Genomic DNA, 13989 nt, shown 5'->3' on the forward strand with positions numbered 1-13989 from the left:
GTTTTGGTGAAAGGTGTAGTCTGACATTTTGGGAGTTGAGAAGATTGCATGGTGAATATGAAACTGCTCAAAAGCCTACATCAAAGCCTTTCTCTGTCCGTAGGTAACTAAGTCTGCCTCCGAGTTCCTCTGAAGCTCACTGATCAACACGTTAGGTTGGAAAACTAGAGCGTAAACAAAATTGTGGTGTTACAGGAGTTATATGTTGGACTATCTCCGGGCTGGTTGCATTTACTTCCTGCAGATATAATGTGTTAATTAGTGAGCTTTAGAGGTGTGTAGGCTGATTTTAGTTTCAGGCGGACAGAGCCAGGCTCGTTGATTCTGGGTTTTCCCAGACGTGAGAGTGGTATTGATCGTCTATGTAAGAAAGCTCAGAAGCATATCTCCCAACATGCCAAACTCATTGTTCCTTAAACATTTTGATCGTAACACATCAAACATTAAGAGCCTGTATGCCATATTTAGAGTTATGGTTCCAACTGCACTGACTTGAAACATTGCTAGTAGACTAATATAATTATGTTAAATTATATTAAAATGAATAGAAGGCTAACTAAGCTTCTTAATGTCCCAATACTTTGAATAATGATCAATAGGATATGCATCAGATGTTGATTCCATTTGAAAAGGGCAGAAAAAGCACCAGTTTTACTGTACGTTTCTTTGATCTGTAAAATACGTTACACCCAAATTTATACCTTTTTCCACCTATTGTACATCAAAGTGAGTTTTCGATGCTACACTCAGTGTTTGTCAATTCTGACTTTTAAATTACCGAGATATGATTATTTTCTTTTTAACTGCCCAATGTTTTCTTGTGGTAGTTGGATAGCGTCAGATTTTGCTATTATACAATCATACCAGAATGAGAAATGTGACTCAGACAATGTGTGTGTGTGCGTGTGTGTGTGTGTGTGTGTGTGTGTGTGTGTGTGTGTTGAACAAATGGAGCGTGCGTTCGTGTGTTTTGGTTTTATTGTAATTTTAGGGCTATGATTGATTGCTGCATTCATCTCTATGCTATCTATGAGCACAAAAGCAGATGCACACAGTGATTAAAGACTAGATATGAGACATGCCTTTTTTTTGTGGGAAGGGTTTCCGAAGCACAGAACAGGGAGATCAGCGGTTCTTGAAACCTGTAACAAGTGGCTCCTCAATCAGACCGGTGCTGAACTTTAGAGACACTATGTTGGGAGAGAAAAGCCCTTTGCACTCTTCGGTTGATATTAACCGTTTTTTAGGATGCAAACCACCTCCTCCTTGATCTCAAAAGCTCGTCCCTCCCATACTCTTTCGTTTATTTATTCACTCGCAGTAAAACTATTTGCAATTGCAATGAACAGGATTATTTTTCCCCTCTTCAATACTGCATCTGTAAAGCTGTGTCTTGTTTACAGGAATAGTTCTACATTTTGGGAAATACGCTTATTTGCTTCCATGCCAAGAGTTTGATGAGAAGATTGATACGTTCTGTCTGTGAATATGGAGCTACAGCAAGGTGATCGTTAGCATAAAGATTAGAAATGGCTTGCATGACTCTATCAAAAGGTGACAGATTCGGCCTGTAAGCACCTCTAAAGGTCACCAATCAATACCATTATATCTTATTTATTTTTTATCCGTACAAAAACCTTAGGGTTATGTGTCAGACTCTTTCTTGGTTTTACTTAAGATATACAATGTTAAATGATTAGCTTTATTGGTGCTGGGAGGCTGAGAACCAAGCTAACTTTCCCCCCTGTTTCTAGTCTTTGTGCTAAGCTAGGCGTGTACTGGCTTTAGCTTCACATTTACCGTACAGACATGAGTGGTATCGATCTTCTTAACTGCCTCCGAAGTGCATTTCACTAGATGTCCAACGACCCCTTTTAGGATAGTTTAGCAACCATGGACTCCAGGGGTCACCGTAGTTTTGGTTTCATATTTGTGTGACAATCATGGACTATATAAAGTCTTTGTTATTGTTAGAAAAGGCCCGTTCAAGTCTCACATGGTTGTTTTATTGGATATTATAGCACCAGATGCTATGTTTGAACACATAGAAGGTTCTTTGAAACTAAAACCAGCCCCGTTTTATACTGCAGAGCTTCTATTAAACTGTCTACAGCTGCCCTGTGCAGAGGAAGTCAAGTTCTCGTCTTTCAACCGATTATACTGCCATTCATTTTGATATTTTCCTGCCAGTCATACCTGTCCACACCCGCTTCTTTCTGCTCTTTCTTTTTTTGTCTGTCTATGTTTGTCAAACGGCCGCTGCATGTGGAGGATTTCCTTTCCTGTGGATTTCAACTATGACTTTTAAAAGTTTGGTTCAACTGCCATAAATTCTTAATTAGTGCTCAGACAGAATTCTTAGTCAGTTAAGTGACACAATTCATGACTCTTTTAGGTGAATGTGGGCCAAAGGACTGCAGCAGTACAAAAGCTTCAGTGGGCTTTCATTTGGACCTCCAACAGAGAGAATCCTGGGAGTCCTTGGTTGGTGTGAAAGTTGAAGTGTTTCAGTTCTTCCAGGTGAAGATCGTGAACACACATGCTACTATCTGAGCACAGCAGCCCATTGGGAAAACAAAAGATTTTAAGCAAATGGTTGTGGCTAAAAGGGAAAAAGGTGAAGACAATGACTGGATCACAATCACAATCACACTTTTTTATTATGTCTGTCTGTGTGCGTGCGTGTGTGTGCGTGTGCGTGTGTGTGTGTATGTATTTGTGTTTGCTTGTGTGAGTTCTTTTTCAAAAGACAATTTAAGTTGTTAAATACCGCTGGACATATACCTGCCAGAGAGATTACTATCATTGGGAGAAAAAAAAGATGAAAAGATTTACAAAAAACAAATCCTTGTTATGACATGGGAGAGAACTGCCAACAAGTACTGCTGATTGGGGCCTATTTTATTCAGTGCTGGTGTGTTGTTGTGCTTGTACATATATGTCTTTTCAATCATCCCTTTTTCCTCTTGGGGGTGGGGTCTCAAGGCTGGGGGTGGGTCTTATTCACAAAAGACAGGAGCAAAAAGAATAGAGTATTTTGTTATTGTCCAATCAGAGGGTGACAGTATGTATATATCTATATTGTATATATGTGATGAAAATGCGTTTGCTTTTTGTGTGACACTACCTTTTACCTGTACTATGGTTCTACATTCAGTGTTTCAGTGTTGATAATATATATTTGGTTTGTGTTTTATTTTTCTGTTTTGTTTGATTTTGTCTTTGTCATTTCTTGTATTTTATTTCTCCTATTCGTCCTTTTTGTTTATTGCACGGTTTATTACTTTTGTTGTCCAATGAGGTGACACAGCTACTCTTTGTATTCGTTTAGTGCTGTAAAATAACTCAAGTGTTATTAGAATTGTCGATTCCACCGCCCACCCCGCTCCCTTCCCCAATATGCATGAATGGCACTTAAAGAAATAAAATATGGTAACTTCACTGTGGAATAATGTGCTGTTTGAGCTTTGTTCCTGAAGACTTGCATCAATATTACATGGATGATGTTTCAGCAGTCTCGTCATATGTGGTGGTTGTCCAACACCAGAGCTTGGAGGTGGCTTATCTTTAGTTTCATTTAAATATATGTCACCATAACAGCAATTCCTCTAAATGACGTCATACAAAAAAAGATGCGTTACGGTTCTATGACTACTGGATGACCGCCAGAGGCAGTGCTTAACACTGGATATCTAACATATCGCGCACACGCAGGTCAAGTGTTTATATAAACAAAGTCAAGTGTGACCTCGGATGACCCCAGCCAGGTATAAGTTCATCCCTGAGATCAGTCTACGGAATCTTCTCGTCGAGATTCAGAGTGACCAAGAACTCTGCCAGTCATCCAGGATTCATAGAATCAATTTCATCCTTACTGATCGCCAGAGGCAGTGCTTAGCACTGGATGACTTCTATCAACAGAGTCTCAAGGAATCCCAAGTACAGTTCGTCCTGTGTGCATAGGCAATGGCCTCCACTATCCATTGGGACAGGTGCTGCTTTAAAAGAGCACAGCACTTCTTAGGCCCACCATAACTGACAAAGAGCTGCTTCGACCGCCGTATGCATGTGGTGGCTTCCACATAAGCTCTGAGGGCCCGCACCGGGCACAGCAGCCTTAACTTCTCCTCTCCTAATGGGGGGTCTAACTGCACAAGCTGGATAGGCTGGTTTAGATATGAGAGAAATGCTGCATTCGCCTGAAGCCGGCATGGCGCACAAATTAGTCAATCGTCCAGGTACAGCAGTATCTTCATGCCCTGTGATTGCAGAGGGAATAGTGCAGCCACAACGCACCTTATGAACACTCCTGGGGAGAGAGAGAGTCCAAATGGAAACACTCTAAACTGAAGGTGACGACCTTGAAAGGCGAAACAAAGAAACTGTCTGTGGTGAGGCACATGGAAATTGGCATCCTTCACCTTGGTTAAGGTGGAAACCATCTAGGGGTCTGAAGCACGAGCTGCTCAGTAGCTGATATACTTCTGGGAGAAACAACCAGCCCGAAGACATCAGTTCCTGGCTCCCCCTCCTCTGAAGGCTTTGGGGGTGGGACTGTTAGGCCCCAAGTTCCAGTTTACCAGTGTGCTAGCCGTCAAAATTAGCGCACCGTCAAGTTAGCCACTTATATTACAAAGGTCAATGTTCGCAATATCAATGTCTCCTCTTAGTCTAACTAGCGTGCCACCAAGTTAGCTCACTGTAAAGCTGCATGTGACAATGTATAACTCGACAGGGAGAGGGGAGCGGGAACACTCACTGCATGTTGTGTCTGAATACTCTTTTAGGAAACTGTAATATGCATCTTTATGTAGTGTTTGGAAAGTCAGTAGAATACAATGTATTATATATAGTATATACTGTTTTTTATCGGCAACACTTGTAGGTGTTTAAAGAAAGTATTAAAACAGTCGGACCTTTGATCCAGGATAAGGAACAGCTGGTGTAGTCTTGTTGAAGAAGTCCATGTGATCGTATCTCACAGTACATTTCTTATTTTACCCTCCCAGTAAATCCATATGGTGTGTCACTTCACAACATGCGACCACACTGACACTTTACATGCTTCACTCCTCTAGGATATTACTTCACAGTGGGGGCACCAGTCTGACTGCTATGTTGGAGTTATTGGAATTTATTTGACTCTATTGAAAAGACTGACTCGACGGCCATCATGTTCAAAGCTTCCTCTCTGGTACTGCTGACCCTGGTCCTAAATGTACAGCTATGCTCATCAGCGCCGATACGTAAGACATGCATTTCCTCTAAACTCTTTTGCCATGATCACAATTATTAGAAATTAATAGGTTCTAGATCAATGATATGAGAAATTATTGCACAGCTATCCTCTCCGGAAAATAATGTAGGCTTAATAAAATACTATAGGCTGTTAAAATATTAAAATTTGTATATATTGTACTACAGGCTACATTCATTTAATAATACTGTGAAATAATATTTCAACTGTACATATTATTGCAGTCTGAGTAGATCTAGCTTGTCAATTTAATTATTATTCATATTTCTCAGTTGTAATTATTGCAATTAATTCAATAGATCTTTGATATCAGAATACACGGAATATTCTAACTTAATCCAGAAATATGTGACAGAAGTACCTAAATATGTTGTTTAAAATGATACATCTATATGTGGTGTTACATAAGAGTGTTACTATGAGTCAACAGAATCTAAGATTAAGATCTAATATTGTCTAGCTGTGAGTTTAGAAAATGCCTTGCAAATCAAGAATAAAACTCCTGTTACCGACTGCATTCATAGATGTGGTTAACAACCGAACTTCTCAAAATACTTTCATTGCCTGTTCAATGACACATTTGCTCCTGTTAGCATGATCCCATTTAAGACACTTGAACTAAACGTGGATCCCTACACACCCCGTTTGTATCAGTTCACTGCAGATTAATTGTAACATAATCAGTCGTCGTTCACAGTTATAGTGTGCTGGGGGGTTTACTTTATGGAAAGCAGCTGCACTTATGCGTAACCTCAGACCTCAACGTAATTGAGCTCAGTGGATTGTCAGGTTTGGGCCTTTTAAGCAAAACAAAAGTAAGCTTTATTGGATAATTTTAGTTAATATTACTAAAGATTTCTAAGAATGATCAAATAATATACAAATGTGACCATAGAAATATGTATTAATGAATTTAATCAAATGTAAAATTCACAATTGTATTGCTCTGATATTTATTCAAATGTATTTAGGTAAATGAGGGTCCCTTTGTTGTCTAACTAGAACATACCAAATGGCTGTACTGTTAAACCACTGGAGAATCAGCTCAAGCTCTTGTTAAGGCTCTAACCTCTATTACAGCTACCAAAGTTGTTCACGTGCCTGGACCAGGACCAGAGGAACCTGCACCAGTAACTGAAGACCACGGCCACTTTATAGAGGAAAAAGAACCAGTTCACGAGAAGCTCCTTCCAGCTGTTACAGGTGAAGCAGCTCCATCTCCTGAGGAAGCACCTGCTAAAGAAGACATTTTGATTATTGTGAAAGAACCACAACCAATTTTCAGTGATAATCAGGTCTCTGATGACACTGATGAAGCTGATGAATCAGCTTCTCAGGAGCCTTTGGCTGAAGCTCCCCAAGAATCTTCACAGGATGAAACTGTCACTGAAGAAGCTGCCTTTGCAGAGTCATCTCCAGATGAAACAACAGACGACATTATCCTGGCTGTTGCTGTTGAGAGTGACCAGCATTATGTGGAGGATGAAGCTCCAGAATTACTGATTGTGGTCATTCCAGAGGACAATGCTGAAGAAACTGCTGTTGCTGTAGAAAATGCATCCCCAGAGGATCATCCAGCAGCACCAAGCCCTGTTATTCATGTGGGGTTAGTTCCTGATGACAAAACTGAAGTAGAACCTGTTGCTCTTCCTATAATGCCAGAAGAAGAGGAATTTGTTGACCTAGTTCCTATAGAACTTGAGACAAATGAGACAGGTCAATGGGAACCTGCTGCAGAGGAGTCAGCCTCAGAGGAACCAGCTGTTTTTCTATCTGTGGAACCTGCTGAACAGGAGCTGAATCAAGAGGAACAAGAGGAAACCGTCTCGATAATTTCTTTAGAAACCCGACAGGAGTCATCCCCAGAGGAACCCGCTGTTTTTGTTGCTGTGGAACCTGTAGGACATGAGCCAGAACAAGAGGAAACCTTCTCGATAATTTCTTCAGAAACACAAGAGGAGTCCGCCCCAGAGGAACCTGCGATTTTTGTTCCTGTGGAACCTGCAGAACAGGAGCCAGAACAAGAAGAAACTGTCTCCATCATTTCTTCAGAAACACAAGAGGAGTCAGCCCCAGAGGAACCCGCTGTTTTTGTGGATTCTGCAGAACATGAGCCGGAACAAGAGGAAACAGTCTCCATAATTTCTTCAGAAACACAAGAGGAGTCAGCCCCAGAGGAACCCGCTGTTTTTGTGGAACCTGCAGAACAGGAGCCGGAACAAGAGGAAACCTTTTTGAAAATTTCTTCAGAAACACAAGAGGAGTCAGCCCCAGAGGAACCCGCGGTGTTTGTTCCTGTGGAACCTGCAGAACATGAGCCGGAACAAGAGGAAACAGTCTCCATCATTTCTTCAGAAACACAAGAAGAGTCAGCCCCAGAGGAACCTGCTGTTTTTGTGGAACCTGCAGAACAGGAGCCGGAACAAGAGGAAACCGTCTTAATCATTTCTTCAGAAACACAAGAGGAGTCAGCCCCAGAGGAACCCGCTGTTTTTGCGAAACCTGCTGAACAGAAGCCGGAACAAGAGGAAAAAGTCTTGATACTTTCTTCAGAAACACAAGAGGAGTCAGCCCCAGAGGAACCCACGGTGTTTGTTCCTGTGGAACCTGCAGAACATGAGCCGGAACAAGAGAAAACAGTCTCCATCATTTCTTCAGAAACACAAGAGGAGTCCGCCCCAGAGGAACCCGCTGTTTTTGTGAAACCTGCAGAACAGGAGCCAGAACAAGAGGAAACCGTCTCGATAATTTCTTCAGAAACACAAGAGGAGTCCGCCCCAGAGGAACCCGCTGTTTTTGTTCCTGTGGAACCTGCAGAACAGGAGCCGGAAGAAACCGTTTCTTCGGAAACAAAGGAGGCGTCAGCCCCAGAGGAACATGCAAACAAAGAAGCAGGTGCCCCAGTGGTCCTGGAAGAAAATGCTCTTCCCGGTATGTTCGAAGAAAAGGAATCTGTTGCCCTCTATCCTGAAGAGCCTGAGACCGAAAAGGGAAATGAAGTTGAACCTGCTGCAGAACAAACAGCATCACAAGAGTCAGCCCCAGAAGATCCGGTTGTCATTGTCCCTTTGGATCCGGCTGAAGAAGAGCCGAGAGAACAAGTTATAGAAGAATCAAACCCCATTGTATCCCCAGATGCTCCAGAACAAGAAACTATAGAAGAATATGCAGAAGAAGAAGTTGCAGGGGTGCCTGCCCAAATAGTCCCAGAAGAGAATTCTGCTACGATTGACGAACCTCTCCCTGGTGCACCAAAAGAAGAGGAGTCTGTTGTCATTGACACAGAAGAGGAAGGTCAAGGGCAAACGGCTGCAGAGGAAACAACACCAGTTCTGGAAGAACCTGCTGTCGTTGTTTTTGTGGAACCCACCAGCAAAGAACCAGCTCCAGAAGACCTAATCCTCATCATCCACCTGGAAGATACAGAAGAGGACGCTCCAGAGGACAACACAGAAGACGACGTTGTCCCATCAGATAGGCAGGAAACGGCCCTGGAAGAGGCCACAGCAGGTGACAGCGATACAGATATACAACTCACATCTGTCACTGAGATCCCATCTGAGAATGACACCGTAGAGACGGCACTGGATCCAGGAGTGGAGGTCCCAGAAGCTGCAACGGAGGCCCATGATGCAACAGAGATCCTAACTGAATCCCCAACTGAAGCTGTCAAAGCTCCTCCTGCCCCCGCTGTCTCTGAGGCAAGACTTGTTCCTGCTCCTCGAAAAGGTGGTAATGGCATCAGCAGACATTTTAAAGCTGCAGCTATATTGATAAAAGAAGAACCTGTAGGTAAGAATCCAACACTGTATTTGTAAAACTGTTTTAGTTCATATTTAACTATGATGGAAATGTGTCTCTTTGTTGAAATTTACTGATGACGGTTCTGGTCTTCCAGCTCCGGTGAAAAGAGGGGAAGTGCTCGGTGTAGCATTCTTTACACTGATGTCTTTTATCATCATCGGGTTTGTCGGGACGGTAGTATCTAAGAAACTGCGCTGAATGCAAGTGAGTACAACGATTGTCACAAAGTTGAATTAGTTTGAATCCATAATTAATGATTAAATGGCTTTAAAAAAATGTATAAACTTACACTTAATCCTTTCTCCTGTTTTAGGACACTGGAGTAAAGATTGAATCGACAAAGGAAATAGCTGTTTGATGACTTGTGGATAAACTGAAGCACCAAGAATAATTTTTCTGGATTGGATCTTTGCTTAAGAAACTTCCACTGAAGGTTTGGATAGCCAGAAAGCCATAATAATGATGAAAACCAGTGGGGAAGGTGGTATTAAGATCTAATAAGATGTGAAATACTCTACTAGTAAAAGTCCTTTTCATATTTTACTTTAGTAGAAATATGGAAGTATCATCAGAAAGACATTTACTTAAAGGAATAATATGAATTCAACAGCATTTTCCTGTTGGTTGAGGTGGAACTATAACCTGCTTTGTTTACTGTTAGGGAGATCAAAGGTATCCTGTGGAGTTTTCTTGTAAACAAAAACATGTTTTATTAACATTCAGTGTGTCTCTCTAAAATACATCGTGTGTTCTCTCTATATTTAAAATCCTGCGTTGTTTACATGTTTGCATGCTAGCAGAGCAGCAATCTTCTTCACTGCCCTTGTTGACCCATCGCTACTCTTCCTTGCATGTTATTACCCCTGACTGTGAAATAACCTGAGACCAGTGGCTGGAATGTGTATCGGGTTGTGCACAAACACAATACAAACAAACCGGAGTGGAGTAAAACATTCAGCCCTATCCTTAAGTATGTGCAGCATAATAGAACAGTCCAATAACCAGGTACAAATGTTGGCTTTGTACGTTTCTGCCAACCACGTTTACGTTGAATGTCAAGCTTTATATTTTACGTCAAGTACGTATTTTCCACCTCTAATCATAAAACTGTGTCTTGAGCTATGTAAACTGTTGAATGGCTGTTATAAGTAAATTATTATCTACTTTAGATGGAGATAATGTGTAGTGTAAGTGTGTATGAATGTCTGAGTGATCATGTTTTGATTTTGAAAATGAATGAATGTTGAAAACTTTGATGCACTTGTGACTTTACTTTTTGATCGTTTGTCATTAAGGAAAAGGTCCTTGTGGATATAGTAAATATTTGTATTTCGTGGGGTTGCGCAATCAAACATTGTCCAGCCTTTAATGACAAAATGTTCTTTACATCCAGTATATTTCCATTGGCCTCATGGCACATACATACAGTACAGTGGCATGAATGTGTGTTTGAAAAAGTACACGCCTCCTACATGCTGTTTCAGAGACAAGTGGGCCTATCACTTTTCCTGTTCTGTCATGCGGCATGAGACGGAGAGCCCTCCTATCAATCACACGTTGGCATGCTGCAGCACCGGCTACATGTCCACGGCTCAGCCTGCATACAGTAAATATTTTTAGGATGGTGAGGGGGACATGGTGTACCAAGTGAAAGCTTTAAACTGTGTTCTGTATTAAAGCTGCACCCGCATATAGTACACACATCCCATTGTAATTCTTGCACTTTTATTTTAAAGCGCCTTTATGAAACAAATATTTACAAAACCTGGGGGTAAAGACTCGACCAGAATAATGTTTAAAACTTGAATTTACAGTCGTTACTACGACCTTTACAAACTGTAGAAGCCTATTTATTCAGGAGGGGTCTGTGAGGACAAATTACATACAACATCAAGACAAATCAATTAAACAAAGCAGTCATCACACAATTACAAATATCAAAATATTAGTGAATAGAACTTTAGTGCATTTTATATTTTACATCCATTTAACATATATTTAACATATTTAGGATGTGTACAAACTATTAATATTGGATATTTTGTGTATGATGCAAGAATAACCCTATACGTTTTCTTGCATGCATCATTCACTGGGACAATATGGATTTCATATTTTTGTCATGAATGCCAATATCTTTTTCTTTTTTTTTTCACACCCATAAACTTAATTTATGTTTTTGTGTTTTTAATATTCATGTCAAATTTGATGTACCTGTCATACTCGTGGTCTCTTTATAGAGCATTGTGTCTATAAACTGATCGAAGACATCATGTGTATCCACATATATTCAGTCAGTTCTTTTACAGTCATGATTAAATCGCCAAGTAGTGCTGAATTCTTTTTCCAGTTCATGTTATTTGTTTGTTTGTTCATTTATTTGTATGTATTGAAGGTGTATGTGAAGCATGACCCCTGTGCCATCAGAGCATACCAAATCAAGTGGATATTTTCCAAGGTTAGTCTTTTTGTTCACTCCCTCTTTCTGTTGTTGCTGTTATTCAGCTTAGCAGGGAAACAGAGGGATGTGCTTTCACATGAAGTGATGGGGGACTAAATCTACAGCCCACATTTTGTGCAAAACAATATTCCAAAGTTTGTCTGAAACTATTATGTTGCTTCAGCAGCCTGACTTAGACACACCAAGTGGACATCTTCTTTTTTAGTACAAAACTCCCTCTTTATGTGTCATTGAACAGTTTTTTTTCTTGCTGCTGCAATAAAAAGACTAACTCAGACTACTGAAGCATCATATTAGTTTCAGTTTAACTTTTGAGAATAGTTCTGCACAACACTGGGCTGTGGATTTACTTACATTGAAAAAGCTTTAAAAATGGATGATCAGATCATACGGGTGCCTGAATATTGTTAAGTATTGTATCCTGTAAGAATCCGTCATGATTGGTTCAAGAACACTAGTTGATGGACACCCTCATGTGGGAGAGGAGGAGTCATAAAAGGCAGGAGGACCTAAGGCAGCTGTCAGCCTGCTAGACATGGGGAGGTCATCAGGGTGGAGCAGGGCTCGAGGAATTTGGCACTGCTTGAGCAGTAAGGGTGAGAGCTCGTGAAATAGGGCCATGAATCAGCACATCTGCTTGAGAGATGCTTTTAAGCGCTGAGGTTACAGATTCTGAAGAAGCAGTTGAGATACATCAATGGTCCACAATATGACGTGAAAGAACAGGTGGAATAATTATGAACAGGAGATGCGATTAATATAAGAACCCAGAGTGTGCCGTTTGCCAGACTTTCAGACACTATGTGTCCTGAGGTCATGCCTTAAGACGTAACACAGATCCTTTCATATTTATGAACATAAATAACGGTGTTACATTTTGCTCCTGTGAGGTTTATGTAAGAAATAACTAAAATAGATGTAGTTGCATGATTGCTCCCGTTCACCATGCAGAGAAGGTTTGCATTTTGCTACCAAAAGAGGAACAACCAAACCCCGAGACCACACATTCAGGAGGACACAACCTGTTCATGGGAGCACAGCAGCCTCTAGTGGCCACAGATAACAGATAACAGCCACGATTACCTGGCATGGCCTTTGAGAGACGATGTTTCTTGTGGGAACTGAAGTAACAAGTCATCCAAACAGGAACTGAATCCTACTGAAGCTAATTCCGGTATCAACACCTGCACACTGCAGGAGGACACACACTGAACAGAGATGTGGATATGGTTCATGAAAGCAATTTGAATGTTTTCTAGTTTTTCCCTGTTGAGGAGATGTAGAACAATATGATAATATATACCGAGAGCAGATTTTGAATTTGTCTCCATCAAAGATTGTCCTACTTTTACTGTTTATTACCGGGCAGCTACAGCATCCCTTTAATATCTCCAGTGGACTTCTGTGATAGAGGATTTAAGAGGATTTAGAGGCCTTGTTCCCATAATGCTGAAAAATTGCACAGTTTTTGACTTTTGCTCCAAAATGACATATACACTGACTTGCCAGTTTATTAAGAACACCAAGCAAAAACAACTGCATTGTACTGACACATATTTTACAAATAAACATAAATAACTAAATAAAGAAAGCTAAATAGCAGAAACACATATAATGCAATACAGTTCAACAGCACCGCACACTACATTCTAAAAGGACCATGCAGTGAAATCAACAATAAAACAGTTTTATCAAAAACTGAACATTATAACCTTCAAGAAAGGAGGATGTATTGCAGGACATTTGTATTAGACTACATTAGTTTTAGCTGTTTTAACTGTTTAATTGTTGTTTGTTTTCTAATGTGTGTAGGACTCCCTTGAAAGCAGTACTTGGTAAGATACTAAGTAAACTATCCAGGCGAAATAAGAAGTTAATTGAATTGAATTCAGTCATACCAAAACAGTGTTAATGGTGAATTTTTCAGACATTCTCCTCATTTGTTTTGAACTTGTAAATTGGTCACTTTTGCTTATCAGTTGGTAGGTGTTTTAGAATAATAGTATTATTAAAGAAACAACTCGTAACGGGTAAAATCATTGATTACCTTTCAGCCTGCATTTGCCTGCTTTTATTGAGTTCTCCTTAGCTATTCATGGATGCACAGATGGCACCAGCCCACAGGCCCATTATGCTCACAGATGAACCTAAGCAAGGTACTTAATTGGCATGGTTTCATGTGAGGCTGCATTGTGGACAGGGCTGGAGCCACTGCCTGCAGGAGAGGACACCAGGGAGCCCTGTCGTCCACACATACAACACAAAAAAACATTTCTGCTCCATCGCTGTGAGAGTCTGACAGGCTGCCTCTCCCCAACTACAACACACCACGATCCGAGTTACAGAGGAGGCTTTCGACTCAATCCTCCATCCGCCATTTTCAGCAGATTGAAAGCAGGTAGAGCACACACACAAAAAAATCCCAAATCCCCGGTCACATGAAGCAGGTAAGTGCGAGTGTGAGTAG

The sequence above is a fragment of the Taurulus bubalis genome (genome assembly GCF_910589615.1).
Source record: "Taurulus bubalis genome assembly, chromosome: 5".
In the NCBI taxonomy this organism is placed as follows: Eukaryota; Metazoa; Chordata; class Actinopteri; order Perciformes; family Cottidae; genus Taurulus; species Taurulus bubalis.